The sequence below is a fragment of the Oncorhynchus masou genome, chromosome 27, assembly GCF_036934945.1.
Source record: "Oncorhynchus masou masou isolate Uvic2021 chromosome 27, UVic_Omas_1.1, whole genome shotgun sequence".
Classification (NCBI taxonomy): Eukaryota; Metazoa; Chordata; class Actinopteri; order Salmoniformes; family Salmonidae; genus Oncorhynchus; species Oncorhynchus masou.
This window is the reverse complement of record NC_088238.1, coordinates 19,888,456-19,904,241: the sequence shown is the minus strand read 5'-3', so window position 1 is coordinate 19,904,241 and position 15,786 is coordinate 19,888,456. Positions and strand designations below refer to the sequence as shown.

Sequence of the window (15,786 nt, the reverse complement as noted above, 5' to 3'; positions counted from 1 at the left end):
GTGCGTTGATGCTGCGGCTCCTGTTACTGGTAAGAAGAAAAAAAACAACTGGTAAAAGGTTAGCCAGCTAAATACAGCTAATTTATTCATTGATTCGCGTCTCTGAAGAGGAGCGGAACTCTTCAAGGTAAAGTGATAGCATGTCCAGCTATATCTAATACCTATTTTGTTCATTTGGAACTTTGGTTTTTAAACTTTACAGCAACTGTACGAACGTTTTTCTATGTAACATTACCAGAAGCAAGCTATTTAGCCAACGTTAGCCACTACTATCCAACCAGCTGGAAGGTGGGGTATGAAACAGCTAAGTTAACGTTAGCTAGCTAACGAACTATGGTTGACATAGCAGTACGGTCGGTAGCTAGCTAACGTTAGATCTAACTAGTTAACGTTACTTGTTATGGGTCCTGGTAGAAGGCTACCTAGTTAGTTAGGTAGCTAACTAACGTTAACGTGAGCTAATGATTTACTTAACTAACAATGTTTAAGATAGCCCGCTACCTAGTCCTAGTAAACTATTACTAGCATAATAGCCAATTGCTTACTTACGAGCTAGCTCCATAAATAGGGAATTAACATATTGGGTCGGGAGTATTTTGTTAGGGTATATTTTTAGTTGGCTCAAGATCTGTCTGTCTGACTACAGCCCTTGCGTCGGTGACTGAAAGAAGGGCGGGGCAGGATTCAGAAGTAACGATAACCCCGCTGTCATCTCATGTAGTCTAAATTCAGAGTCAACTAATCACCACAAATGTTCTGTATCTAGCGATCTTCTGTCATCGGGTAAACGTTTCTAGCTAAAAAGCTAGTTAGTTTTCACTTTAAAACAGATTTATGAATTCAATCACTTTTTTTTTATTTTTTAAACACAACCTTGGTTTGCACCTAATATAAATCATTGGTTCACACTAAATGGCCAAGTGGCACTGTCAAAATGTGTGACTTAGGTTTAAAATCTGATTTTAAGAATATTCATTTTAGAAATAGGAGTTTGACTTTATCATTGGGCCAAATACTGATGACCCAAAACCTTCCCTTGAGAGAAGTGGAATGGGAGTTATGTTTTGGACCTGAATGCCAAAACATTCAGGAGATGGAGATTCTCAAAGTTGACTGGACCCATTTTGCATATCATTTGAAAGCTTAAAAAACAGGGTTGTCAAACTATAGGATTTAAAGTACCATCCATCATCATCGTTATCATTCGTCACCTGGAAGTTGGAGTGGCATTGTACTCATTTTTTTCTGTGGTGACCAGGCCCTTAACATCATGCCAGCACAGCACATGGGCTTCCACAGGAAAGTGACTAGAAAGCTGCTCATATCTGTGATGTCACTTAATCCAGTATTTCCCCCCATTATGTGTCTCCCTCGGTTGGCACTTTAACATGGAAAATGCCTGTAAGAGTGGAACAAATGCCATTGTTTAAGCATGCCCCTTGGTCTAAGGTTTTTGGGTAGGGATGACTGCTGGTGGTGTCAGTGACTCAAAGTAGAGAGAATCTAGGCTACACACATTCATTGAGCACAGTTTTGAGCCTCTCAACATTAAGTTATTGACTCTGATCCCCACTGGGGACAGGGTTTGCCATACAGAGAGGGTCCACTATAGGCCCCATTCTGTCATTGTGAGATCAACAGCAGCAATGCACAGCTTCATCACCAAGGAGGACAAGGTTGACTGACTTACACAGTGAAAAAAAAAATGGAAAAAAAATCCAAGTTTACAAACTATAGTTGCTACGGAAACACTTCGCTCCTCTAAAGTCGATTGTGTTCAAGTCAGAAGTTTACCCAATCTTTTAAAACACCCCAATAGAGATTTATAAATATGGTGTCCCACTGTGAACTAACATAATATGGTAGGGATGGCAGCCATAATTGCAAAATACATCTCGACACATGTTTATTTTAGGAAACAAAAGAAGGAAATGGAAACGGATATATTTTTCTTATGAAAAAAACTACTTCAGGACTACAGTAGACGGACATTTGCTAATAGGTTGATGACCTAGTAGCAAAATTGTACCCTAGTCTTTACATTCCGTTGCCATGATAAAACTCTGAAGGAACAGTGCTAACATTCACCCTATGCAGGCCTGTGTTTATACTAAGGCCAGAGAGTAGAACCATAGAGATGACAAGTTTGGCCAGTTCCATTTCAGCAAAATGACAGATAATTCCATGGCAGCCATGTTATCACTTCCTGGAAGATAGCAAATGATAATCCTGAATTGTCACAATGATCCACTAAAACCCTACATCTGAACACTCCTCAAGAACCGATCATGCAATGCTCAGAGGCAGCAACAGGACATTCAGCATTGCGTCCCAATTCTCCACCCTTTTCCAAAAGTGTGCACTTACTAGCACACTTCCCGACATGAATTTAAAAGCATTGGAATGGTCAAAGCATTGGCTAGAGGGAGTGTCCACTGTTTAAAACATGAAGGGTGTTCAAGTCCTCACTTTGGGAGAAGGGTGGAGAATGGGGACTCAAGCCAGGGGCTTCTAATCAGGGTTCATTTGGGGTTTAGTGTATACATGTAGTCTTACTTGTACAATGTATGACTGGTCTTGATCCATTCCACATTTGTGATATCTCCTACTACAGCCATAAGGCTTGTTCTGGGGCCTTATGTATCAAGGGTCTCAGAGTAGGAGTGCTGATTTGCATAGGTAGCCTTGCACGAGTCTTGGTACACCCCCTGGACAGGATGCCAGTCTATCGCAGTGCCTTACCCCCAATCTATCTCCTTAATGCTGAGTGCCAAGCGTAGACGCATTGGGTCCCATTTTACAGTCTTTGGTATAACTCGATCAAACTACCAACCTTCCCATCTCAGGGTGAACACTCTTACCACAAAGCCACTGAGTTGGTTGGGGAGCGCTGATTTAAGGATCAGTTTAATTCTTAATAATAAATCATACATGGACAGGGGAACCTGATCCTGGATCAGCAGCACTCGGACCTGGACCTCACTCTGGCGCCTGTGTTCTTCTTTCTTCTCTTTTAACTTTACACCCAAAAGAGAGGAAGTGTTATTTTCCTGGTCAGGCCAAACTGTGTAACATCTGTGATTGGGGCCTCCCCTGCTCACATAGTCAGTGAGTCACTGGCAGACAACAAGGAAGTGTCTCCTTTTGTAACAGGGAGACTAATCAGACACGACACCCCTCCAAGGTAACTTGTTGCCATTGTGTGTTGAGGTAGACTACCCTGGATCAGTGTAGGGCTGTGACGATATCAGTATTGTGACATTGTTTCCATGGAAAACATGAAGCAGCCCAAACTCTTTGGTCTGTTAAAGTTGATGTATGTAACATATTGTGTTCTGTAACATGGAAAATAAGTGTGACTGGATGACAACATAATGATGTTTGTTTCCAACAATAGGGATGTTTTCCTAAAGAAGTCAAATCTGCCTTGTGTTTTGTTTCCTTGCCACAATAGCAACGAGTATCTCGATACTGGTATTGTCCTGACCCTATATCTGTGTTTGTTTTTCATCTTATGATGGGTTAGGTTAGCGCAAACTAGGGTGACTGATCAGACATCTGAGTTTTTAATGGCAGAATGGGCAGGGAGATGTGATTATGTCAAATTCTTATCTCATGCGATGCCCTGCATTGTGGTGTTGCTGTCTGGTGTGTATGTGTGTGAACTCTGTTTCAGGGACAGGAGCAGAGAACAGAGTGGTGAACACACACCCCCATCTCTAAATACACACCACTCTCATTGTGTGAGAGGTGCTTATTTATAAGGGCATGATTGTGAGATCTGTCTGGGGCTGTGTTTGAGAACTCACACACACACACACACACACACCTTGTTCGAGGACAGACATGCTTGGGCATGACATGCTTGTGAGCTTCGCTTTATTGCCCTGCAGTGGTGGTATGAACAGATCAGCATCCTAACATGTGTACCCCACTGTCCCTGTCTCTTGTCTCTTTTATAGATCTCTATTAGAGCGCTGTCTGTCTCTCTGGGGCTGCTAAAGAGTACAGACCTGAAGCTATGAATAGTGGAATGGACAGGGTCTGTTTGCCAGGATTGTGTGGCTGAGTTCAGACCAGTAACCAGTAATACAATGCCCTGAGCCCAGAGTTGCCTAAGAGCATTCCAGCACTGTCCGTCTACCGCAAACTGCTATCTGTGGAGAGTGGTCAACTTCAGAAATAGAATAGAAAATAATTGAAGCCCACTGATAGACAGTAGGCTATGTTTAACCCTCCACCCATGTCATTTAGCCAACACTGAGGGTCCTCTCTATTTAGACTTAGAAGAGCCTACCAGTCATCTCCCACATCACCTTGTTACTAACTCTCTTGTTTATCTTATTATGCTCTTGTTCTCTTTTGTTATTTTTTCCATGTTCTCTCTTTTTATAGTCATTCAGTTTCACTCTATTTCCCACATTCTCTCTCTCAATCACCCCCCCCCTCTTACTGTCTGTCTGTATCTCACTGTCTGTCTGTATCTCACTGTCTGTCTGTATCTCACTGTCTGTCTGTATCTCACTGTCTGTCTGTCTGTATCTCACTGTCTGTCTGTCTGTATCTCACTGTCTGTCTGTCTGTATCTCACTGTCTGTCTGTCTGTATCTCACTGTCTGTCTGTATCTCACTGTCTGTCTGTATCTCACTGTCTGTCTGTATCTCACTGTCTGTCTGTATCTCACTGTCTGTCTGTATCTCACTGTCTCTGTGGTAAAGGTCAGTGGATTCTCATGTCATGCTTCTGTTCTGGGTGTAGCAGGGCTGTAGTGTGTCATGACTCAGGCCCCTCCAGTGCTGCTGTTCACTGGTCATGTGTATTCAGTTACTCCCTGGGTGACCCATCTCTGTCTCTCTGTCTCACTGACTCTGGAAACCTGTATTTCTATGTGCAGCTGACAGCTGTCCAATCCGAGGGGGCCCTGTATCCCTTGATGTTGGTTCATATAACCCCAGCCGGTCCAGTTCTGGAGCTAGAGGGTGTCTGTGTTTTCTCAACACGCCAGGAGACACACACACAGCATACTATGCCTATACCCCACGTAGCCTAACGCATTGCTGCCTATACCCCACATAGCCTAACGCATTGCTGCCTATACCCCACGCAGCCTAACGCATTGCTGCCTATACCCCACGCAGCCTAACGCATTGTCCACTGTAGACAATAAGCAGTGTATGTCTATGCTGTATGCAGACCTAGATTTGTTCAGTTTTTCAGAGGTTATTGGACAATGTTGGAACTTGAAGTATCTGCTGCTGGCATTTGCAGAATTGCACCATGCTTGGTACACCTGGACTATAATTGTAGTAATATCTGAACATGAAATGAATGTTTGACCTAGTTCCCTATTTCCTTCATCAAGAATGGAAACTTGAGCAGTTGGCCGTTTGGCGCGACGTCATATCTGTGGCCTCGTTTGAGATGAATATGAAGACCACCACTCCTAATTCTATTCTCAGGAGGATACACACACAGAGAGACACACAAATCCTATACCCTTTACAGACAGACTTTACACTATGTTGCATGTAAAAAAAAAAATTTTTTTTAATAGACATGTTTTTTAGAGCCTAATACATTATTGCCGGGACAAACCTTTTCTATCTCCTGTGCACATGCCGGCAAGTTTAGGAGTGGCAGTAGACATGGGCTGATGTGGGTGGTCGTCTATTTGAATAAATCGTTGAATATACACCATTACAAAGCCTACACTGGATTTAGGCTACATTATTGCGTGGTAAATGTTTCTGATCAGTGATGGATGAGTAAACTAATAGATGAGCTACACCACCTCCAATTATTTTCCCAGACGGAGAATAAACCATATATAGCATACAGGGGGAGATTCAATGATACAAAATCACATTGATTAAGACAAGTCACAGGCTTTAGGTCTGGAGTTGGCCTAGGTTACTAAGCAACTGAAAATGAAGAGCAAAACAATCTGCTTGTTAAGCTACATAACACGCTGGCAAAATATTCTGATCAGCGATAGTAAATGAGCCAACTAGACAAGATGATCATGAGTAGCCCTCACCTCAATTTAGCATTTCACCAGCCTATTTGTAGCCTAACCAATATCCAAATGGAGATTCAGTAAAAAGAAAATCAGACATTGATAGATTTTATCAATACAAGTCCTCACGCTTGTCTCAAAGCAGGGTAAAACGGTCCTGAAATAGTTGAACACACACGGGTAGGCTATTGCTTCAAATGTATTGTAACAATTGGATGACTTTGGGACTATCAGTAAGCAACCATTTGATGCCTTCAATTGCACTAGCCTATTTTATTCCAATGTTTTCGTCATTCAGTGATATTTATTCCCACAGTAATTCTTTATGGATCCATCCGGTTGTGGTTAAGAAAACAGTGCATGCGGTGGGCTATGGGACGAGATGGGTGGAGTGACATGCCTCAAAGTTTAGAACTGGCTGGAGGATAGCAGTAACGGGCGCTGCCTAGCAACCATCAAGAGCTTAGAGCGTAGTGTGTGCCAATGCTGCCTCGGCATTACTGCTACATTTCATACTAGGCCGTAGACAGACCTTTACCTTAATCATGACACTGTCGGTTGGCAGAAATAAAAGTAGAGGCTTTGTCGCCGGCAATGACTTTCATATATAAAGAAAATTCGGCAAAAAGTTGGCGGGAAAACGTCTCGGTTTGAAAGGTAAACTTTCTGTTCCTCTTTCTCCCCTCCCTCTGTTTTGTATTTTGTGGCCGGTGTGTGTATGCCTAGAGAAGCTGAGGGGACTTCAGACTCTGCGCAGTCTGCCAGGAACAACACCAGGGGCCTAATTCCATTTTTGCTCCTCTCTGAAGTGTGCTCTTTACCCCTGAAGGATTCAAATGAATGAATTGCTTCCATGGTCATGCAATAGCTTTTAAAGTTCTTCAATTAAAAAACATTTCAATTGGGCTCAATCCATATAGGCCAATTTCCTTGAGTGTAAGGGGTCTTTCATAACAGAGGACAAAACAGAAAAAATGTCTGCTCAAACTGCAGTTCCTCACAATAAAATTAAATCAAATCAAATGTTATTTGTCACATACACATGGTTAGCAGATGTTAATGCGAGTGTAGCGAAATGCTTGTGCTTCTAGTTCCGACAATGCAGTAATAACCAACAAGTAATCTAACTAACAATTCCAAAACTACTGTCTGATACACACAAGTGTAAGGGGATAAAGAATATGTACATAAAGATATATGAATGAGTGATGGTACAGAGCAGCATAGGCAAGATACAGTAGATGGTATCGAGTACAGTATATACATATGAGATGAGTATGTAAACAAAGTGGCTAGTGATACATGTATTACATAAAGATGCAGTAGATGATATAGAGTACAGTATATACATATGAGATGTATAATGTAGGGTATGTAAACATTATATTAGGTAGCATTGTTTAAAGTGGCTAGTGATATATTTTACATTTCCCATTATTAAAGTGGCTGGAGTTGAGTCAGTGTCAGTGTGTTGGCAGCAGCCACTCAATGTTAGTGGTGGCTGTTTAACAGTCTGATGGCCTTGAGATAGAAGCTGTTTTTCAGTCTCTTGGTCCCAGCTTTGATGCACCTGTACTAACCTCGCCTTTTGGATGATAGCGGGGTGAACAGGCAGTGGCTCGGGTGGTTGATGTCCTTGATGATCTTTATGGCCTTCCTGTAACATCGGGTGGTGTAGGTGTCCCGGAGGGCAGGTAGTTTGCCCCCGGCGATGCGTTGTGCAGACCTCACTACCCTCTGGAGAGCCTTACGGTTGTGGGCGGAGCAGTTGCCGTACCAGGCGGTGATACAGCCCACCAGGATGCTCTCGATTGTGCATCTGTAGAAGTTTGTGAGTGCTTTTGGTGACAAGCCAAATTTCCTCAGCCTCCTGAGGTTAAAGAGGCGCTGCTGCACCTTCTTCACGATGCTGTCTGTGTGGGTGGACCAATTCAGTTTGTCTGTGATGTGTATGCCGAGGAACTTAAAGCCAACTACCCTCTCCACTACTGTTCCATCGATGTGGATAGGGGGGTGTTCCCTCTGCTGTTTCCTGAAGTCCCACAATCATCTCCTTAGTTTTGTTGACGTTGTTTTGTTGACGTTGAGTGTGAGGTTATTTTCCTGACACCACACTCCGAGGACCCTCACCTCCTCCCTGTAGGCCGTCTCGTCGTTGTTGGTAATCAAGCCTACCACTGTTGTGTCGTCCGCGAACTTGATGATTGAGTTGGAGGCGTGTGTGGCCACGCAGTCGTGGGTGAACAGGGAGTACAGGAGAGGGCTCAGAATGCACCCTTGTGGGGCCCCAGTGTTGAGGATCAGCGGGGTGGAGATGTTGTTGCCTACCCTCACCACCTGGGGGCGGCCCGTCAGGAAGTCCAGTACCCAGTTGCACAGGGCGGGGTCGAGACCCAGGGTCTCGAGCTTGATGACGAGCTTGGGGGGTACTATGGTGTTAAATGCCGAGCTGTAGTCGATGAACAGCATTCTCACATAGGTATTCCTCTTGTCCAGATGGGTTAGGGCAGTGTGCAGTGTGGTTGAGATTGCATCGTCTGTGGACCTATTTGGGAGGTAAGCAAATTGGAGTGGGTCTTGGGTGTCAGGTAGGGTGGAGGTGATATGGTCCTTGACTAGTCTCTCAAAGCACTTCATGATGACGGAAGTGAGTGCTACGGGGCGGTAGTCGTTTAGCTCAGTTACCTTAGCTTTCTTGGGAACAGGAACAATGGTGGCCCTCTTGAAGCATGTGGGAACAGTAGACTGGGATAGGGATTGATTGAATATGTCCGTAAACACACCAGCCAGCTGGTCTGCGCAGGCTCTGAGGGCGCGGCTGGGGATGCCGTCTGGGCCTGCAGCCTTGCGAGGGTTAACACGTTTAAATATTTTACTCACCTCGGCTGCAGTGAAGGAGAGTCTGCATGTTTTTGTTGCTGGCCGTGTCAGTGGCACTGTATTGTCCTCAAAGCGGGCAAAAAGTTATTTAGTCTGCCTTGGAGCAAGACATCCTGGTCCGTGACGGGGCTGGTTTTCTTTTTGTAATCCGTGATTGACTGTAGACCCTGCCACATACCTCTTGTGTCTGAGCCGTTGAATTGAGATTCTACTTTGTCTCTATATTGACGCTTAGCTTGTTTGATTGCCTTGCGGAGGGAATAGCTACACTGTTTGTATTCGGTCATGTTTCCGGTCACCTTTACCTGATTAAAAGCAGTGGTTTGCGCTTTCAGTTTCACGCGAATGCTGCCATCAATCCACGGTTTCTGGTTTGGGAATGTTTTAATCGTTGCTATAGGAACGATTAATTGCAGCTCTTAATAAAGTTTAAAAGTGAAGATGTCCTCTTGCCCACACTCGAACCAATTCCTTGTTTTTCATTCCTTCGGTCCATAAAAGTAATGGGGGCGGCAGGGTAGCCTAGTGGTTAGAGCGTTGGACTAGTAACCGAAAGGTTGCAAGTTCGAATCCCGAGCTGACAAGGTACAAATCTGTCGTTCTGCCCCTGAACAGGCAGTTAACCCACTGTTCCTAGGCCGTCATTGAAAATAAGAATTTGTTCTTAACTTGCCTAGTTAAATAAAGGTAAAAAAAAGAAACAAGTAATGGGGTGTGAACTTGTACATGATTAGGATCCCCATTAGCTGTTGCACATGCAGCAGCTACTATTCCTGGGGTCCAAATAAAACATACATGACAGAGTACAGAAAGAACTGTTATTACATTCATCTGAAAAGTAATATTGTCAAGGCAGACAAATAAATAAATATATTTACTCACTTCTTACTACAGTGCATTTGGAAAGTATTCAGATCCTTTTCCACATTTTGTTACGTTAGACTTTTAAAATTGATTGAATTCTTTAAAAAAAACAATACCCCATGATGACAAAGCGAAAACAGGTTTGATTTTTTTTGTGCTAAATTATTCAACATAAAAGGACACCTTATTTACATTAGTATTCAGACCCTTTGCTATGAGACTCGGAATTGAGCTCAGGTGCATCCTGCTTCCATTGATCCTCCTTGAGATGTTTCTACAACTTGATGGAAGTCCACCTGTGGTAGAATCTATTGATCGGATATGATTTGGAAAGGCACACACCTGTCTATATAAGGTCCCACAGTTGACATGTCAGAGCAAAAACCAAGCCATGAGGTGGAAGGAATTGTCCGTAGAGCTCTGAGACAAGATTGTGTCGAGGCACAGATCTGACAACGGGTAACAAAAAATGTCTGCAGCATTCAAGGTCCCCAAGAACACAGTGGCCTCCATAAATGGAAGAACTTTGGAACCACCAAGACTCTTCCTAGATCTGGCCACCCGGCCAAACTGAGCAATCGGGGGAGAAGGGCCTTGGTCAGGCAGGTGACCAAGAACCCAATGGTCACTCGGACAGAGCTTTGGAGTTCCTCTGTGGAGATGGGAGAGCCTTCCAGAAGGACAACCATCTCTGCAACACGCAACCAATCAGTCCATTGGTCCTAAAGAAATCTCAGACCATGACAAACCAAGATTGTTTTGGTCTGATGAAACCAAGATGGAACTTTTTGGCCTGAATGCCATGCGTCACATCTGGAGGAAACCAGACACTTATCACCTGGCCAATACCATCCCTATGGGGAAACATGGTGGTAGCAGCATCATGCTGTGGAGATTGTTTTCAGCGGCAGGGACTGGGAGACTAGTCAGGATCGAGGGAATGATGAATGGAGCAAAGTACAGAGAGATCTTTGATGAAAACCTGCTCCAGACTAGGCCAAAGATTCACCTTCCTACAGGACAACGACCCTCAGCACAAAGCCAAGACAATGCAGCATTGGCTTTGGGACAAGTCCCTGAATGTCCTTGAATGGACTAGCCAGAGCCTGGACTTGAACCCTATCGAACATCTCTGGAGAGACCTGAAAATACATGTGCAGCGACGCTCCCCATAAACGCAACATGCAACAATTTCAAAGATTTAGTATCGGGTGTGACCACCCAACATCTCAACCATGCTCAATGGGTGAGCATGTCTGGTGAGTATGCAGGTCATGGAAGAACTGGGACATTTTCAGCTTCCAGGATTGTGTACGGATCCATGAGACATGGGCCCACGCATTATCATGCTGAAACATGAGGTGATGGCGGCAGATGAATGGCACGACAATGGGCCTCAGGATATCGTCACGGTACCAACATTTTTGAGAAATAAGCTTTTTTGTGCAAATGGAACATTTCTGGGATCTTTTATTTCAGCTCGTGAAACATGGGATCAACACTTTACATGTAGCGTTTTATATTTTTGTTCTGGTCTTGTCTGTCTTGATTACTGTCCGGTGATATGGTCAGGTTGCAGCAAAGAACAGGCCTAGCAAAGCTGCAGCTGGCTCAAAACAGAGCAGCATGCCTTGGCCTTAACTAAAAACAGAACAAATATCAACAACATGCATGATGATTTTTCCTGGTTGAGGCTTGAAGAGAGATTGACTACTTCTCTCCTAGTCTTTTTTAAAGAAATATTTGTTTAGAAAATGTCTAACCACTTGTATGATGTATTTGCCTACACTTCCGATAGTGGTGGTTTCTAGTGGGATATGTCTATGGGTTTCTTCACGGCACCCAAATCAAAAACGTATTTAATGCTTCGATCAGTCATGCAATGTCATCATGGAATGCTCTGCCACCAGGAGATAGTTCAGGCAAATAGCAACTTTAATAATAATACATCTCTCCAAAGTGCATTTCCAAAACAAAAAAACTGAAATGGAGATTGAATGTCTCTATTTCAGGGATCACCAACTTTTTTTAAATTTTCTTGAGTGGATAGTCGGGGAGTAACATAATTACAAATCATTTGTAGACTGCAAATTGAATGTAAGAAGCCCAAACTGATCTAACATTTCACTAAAACATAATTTTCAAACCTTTCTTACATTTGTATATTTTTATTTTATTTTATTTCACCTTTATTTAACCAGGTAGACAAGTTGAGAACAAGTTCTCATTTACAATTGCGACCTGGCCAAGATAAAGCAAAGCAGTTCGACACATACAACGACACAGAGGTACACATGGAGTAAAACAAACATACAGTCAATAATACAGTAGAAACAAGTCTATATACGATGTGAGCAAATGAGGTGAGATAAGGGAGGTAAAGGCAAAAAAAGGCCATGGTGGCAAAGTAAATACAATATAGCAAGTAAAACACTGGAATGGTAGATTTGCAATGGAAGAATGTGCAAAGTAAAAATAATGGGGTGCAAAGGAGCAAAATAAATAAATTAAATACAGTAGGGAAAGAGGTAGTTGTTTATGCATAGGAATAGTTGGAAACAGATTTCCAAAATTAAAATCACTTGGAGATGTCCTGCTGTTTTTATTATTTTATGTCCAACATTGAAAATTGATATTTATTTGTTTTTGCTCAAATGTTTGGGGTAAATAAAACCACCCCAGTGGGCCGCAAGTTGGGGAACGCTACTCCGTTTAGTTAATTTAGTTTAGTAAAAGAGAATCTATATTTTATTGTTTCTCAGCACCTCTTTCTAAAGATCTCATTTAACCCCTTACGCCTATGTGGATAGGGATGAATTGAAATGCTTTTAGCAGAGGAACTCTAAATAATACACATGACCATGGAAGCAATTGAAAGAACACTTTAGAGATTATGGGAACTTTATCAGACCAAAGTTGAGGACAACAGTTCACCTGACACAAGACTGAATCCGAACTTTACACTGTTGACTTTATGTGCATTTGACATTTTATGCTACTTCTCACAGCATTTGTTGTTAACAAAATCTGAAAATACTCTGGATTCATTCAGTAACAAGAATATTCATTGACATTTTGGAGTAGGTGCAAGATAAGAAAGAACGATTAAGGGTTGAGTTCGAGGTTTAACTGGTGTCAATAAGTTGCCACACACCTCTCCAAGCTATGCACAGTTCCTATGTAATTTCAGTGCACTTTTACTGAAAGATCCTTCAACTATAAGGTACTTTTTTGAGCTCTCCCAGCTTTGCGTTTGAGGAACTGAAGCAAGTGCTCTTGCAGTTGTTTGTTTGGAACACAGCCACACGTCCCCAACGTCACACAATTACTGTTTACACAATCCAGAAACATTCCATTATAAATCGCAATCTGGGTCAGGTTGGCATCATTTGAAAGCTTATTCTACTGCCAACATGGTTAGCTAAGTTATAAAATATGATCTTACAGTGTTAGGCTTTCAAAAGGCACTAAAGTGTAATTTTGGAGTCATGAGTGCATTCATGTGTGTGTGCTCCACACCTAATTTTCAAACACAGGCACGTTGTGTTCAGGACAACCCAGGGTATAACGCATGTCTCCCTGTTACTGTGGATCAGACACAGGCTCGTTGTGTTCAGGACAACCCAGGGTATAACGCATGTCACCCTGTAACTGTGGAACAAACACAGGCTCGTTGTGTTCAGGACAACCCAGGGTATAACGCATGTCACCCTGTAAACTGTGGATCAAATATAGCGATCATAAATGTTGACACTGTAAATTCCATGAGTTTGTGCACATTTGGACTGTTTTTTATTATAATCATCAACGTATCATCTTCCAGAACACATCGACTCCTCTCGTTTTACCGCATTTCCCTCACTCGGACAACAACAACGTGCAAATATATAGCCCAATTAGCAGGAGGGATGGGGGCATATTCTTGTCACGAGCAGTGCTCAAGTTTGTAGCGTCTATCAGTCAAAAACCCATCCAACGCTGTGAACCTGAGCTCTAACATGTTACTGTAACAGTCACTGGGTTCCAATGTAGGTGGTTAATGAAAACATCTGCCAATTTAAACTCATATAAGGGATGATTGGCAGTGAGTGGAAAGGGCTACGTGTGTGTGTGTGTGTGTGTGTGTGTGTGTGCGCATCTTGTGAGTGTACATAGAGTCAGTGTAAATAGTCAGGGTAACCATGAATTATTTAGCAGTTTTATGGCTTGGGGGGTAGAAACTGTCTTTGAACCTGTTGATCCGTCAGATAACCGATGCTCTGGTACTGTTTGCTGGACGGTAGGAGAGTGAACACTCTGGCTTGGGTGGCTGAACTTTGTCCATTTTCGGGCCTTCCTCTGACACTGCCTGATATAGAGGTCCTGGATGGCAGGGAGCTCAGCCTCTGATTTACTGGGCTGTCCACACCACTCTCTAGCGCTTTGCGGTCAAGGGTGATGCAGCCAGTCAAGATGCTCTCTATGGTGCAACTGTCGAACATCCGAGGGCCCATGTCAAATCTTTTCAGCCTCCTGAGGTGGAAGAGGTGCTGCCGTGACCTCTTCAAGACTGTGGGGTGTGTGTGGACCATGTTAAGAACTTAGTGATGTGGATGCCATGAACACATCCAATATTACTCCTAGAGTTCAGCTTCCTCAACTTGCTCAATTGTCACACCCTTTATACACAACTCCAGTTGAGGTTTAGGTCTTGAAGAATGTTATGAACCAAATGTTGATAGTTAACCACCCATTCTGATACGGACACTCCTTGTAATAAGAGTCTGTGAGCTCTCACTGGCATTGGGTGCTGACACGTAGAGTGTGGAATCATCAGCATACATAGTAATTCTAGCTTCTTGTAAGACAAGTTGCAACTCATTTGTAGAAATAAAGAGTAACGGCCCAAGGCAACTGCCCTGCGGGACACTGTGCTGATGTTAGAGAAGCTTCCAAGTTAAATTAAATAAGTAACTTTCCAACCATGTGATGTAAAGCCATAACAAGTTACTTTTTTCAATAACAAATTATGATCAATAACATCAGACTGCACTGAAATCTAACCAAATAGCTCCAACTATCATCTTATTATCCATTTATTTGATCCAATCAGTCATCTGAGTCAGTGCAGTACAAGTTGAGTGTCCTTCTCTATATGCATGCTGAATCAGTACTTAACTTGTTCTCTGAAAAATAGCCTTGTATTTGTTCAAACACAATTATCTCCATCAGTTTACTAAGAACAGGCTGTTAACTGATTGGCTGGTTGTTAGAGCCAGCAAAGGGTGCTTTACTATTTTAGGTGGTGGAATTACTTTAGCGTCCTTCCATGGCAGTGGACACACTCCTTTTAGGGTTTGGTTAAACGTAAAGCAACCAAGTGCACACTTTGGAGAGAATGGGGAAAGACTGAATTAGGCCTCTTGTGTCTAAAGCTTAACCACTAGGCTACCTGACACCCTATACAGAGTTCTCTTCCGTTAGGAAGACTGTTGTTGTAGCCACTAGCCAGCTCTTAGTTTCTGTTAGGTTAGTTAGCGGTATAGTAGCAGTATAGAAATGTAGGCTGTTTACTCAATGAAAGGGTTTGCTCCATTTGTATGTTCCATGAAAGGTGTTGAATCGATACAATAATATGCTTTTGTAGAAGCCACTGAACAGGCACTGATCAGACATTGTGTGAATGGATCCACCAGGCCCACAAACGGTCCTCTGTTTATTTTTTATAAAGTTACAAATGGGATTAGCTCAGCTGTAGTATGTTGTGGTCCATTCCATGCCCTGCTGTGTTCCATAGTTGTCATGGCAGCGATTGGTGAGTGATGGACAGCAGCAGCTGAGAGAGGGCAGGAGGGAGAGCGAGCACAGGAAGATCTATTTCTGATGTGTGTTCAATTCAAACAACTTTTATTTCCTGGGAGGGAGTTTCATATGTGGAAATGAATGGCACGTACAAGACGCATAACAACATAACACAAACATGTAGGTTACAGTATAAAGGATTAGCAGCATTCTGCAATCCCTGTGTGTGTGTGCACACAATCAA

The 15,786-nt window shown here is 42.9% G+C and overlaps 1 protein-coding gene across 4 annotated transcripts in view; it reads left to right on the top strand.

The window, feature by feature from the left end:
• The first annotated feature begins 5 nt into the window (after positions 1-5).
• The window catches only part of LOC135515723 (protein kinase C and casein kinase substrate in neurons protein 2-like), a 42,711-nt gene continuing 26,930 nt past the window's right edge, over positions 6-15,786 (top strand). For all 4 annotated transcript variants that reach the window (XM_064939419.1, XM_064939417.1, XM_064939418.1 and 1 more), the window contains exon 1: positions 6-127. The gene's annotated coding sequence lies outside the window, so the exon portion shown is untranslated. The remainder of the gene's footprint in view (positions 128-15,786) is intronic.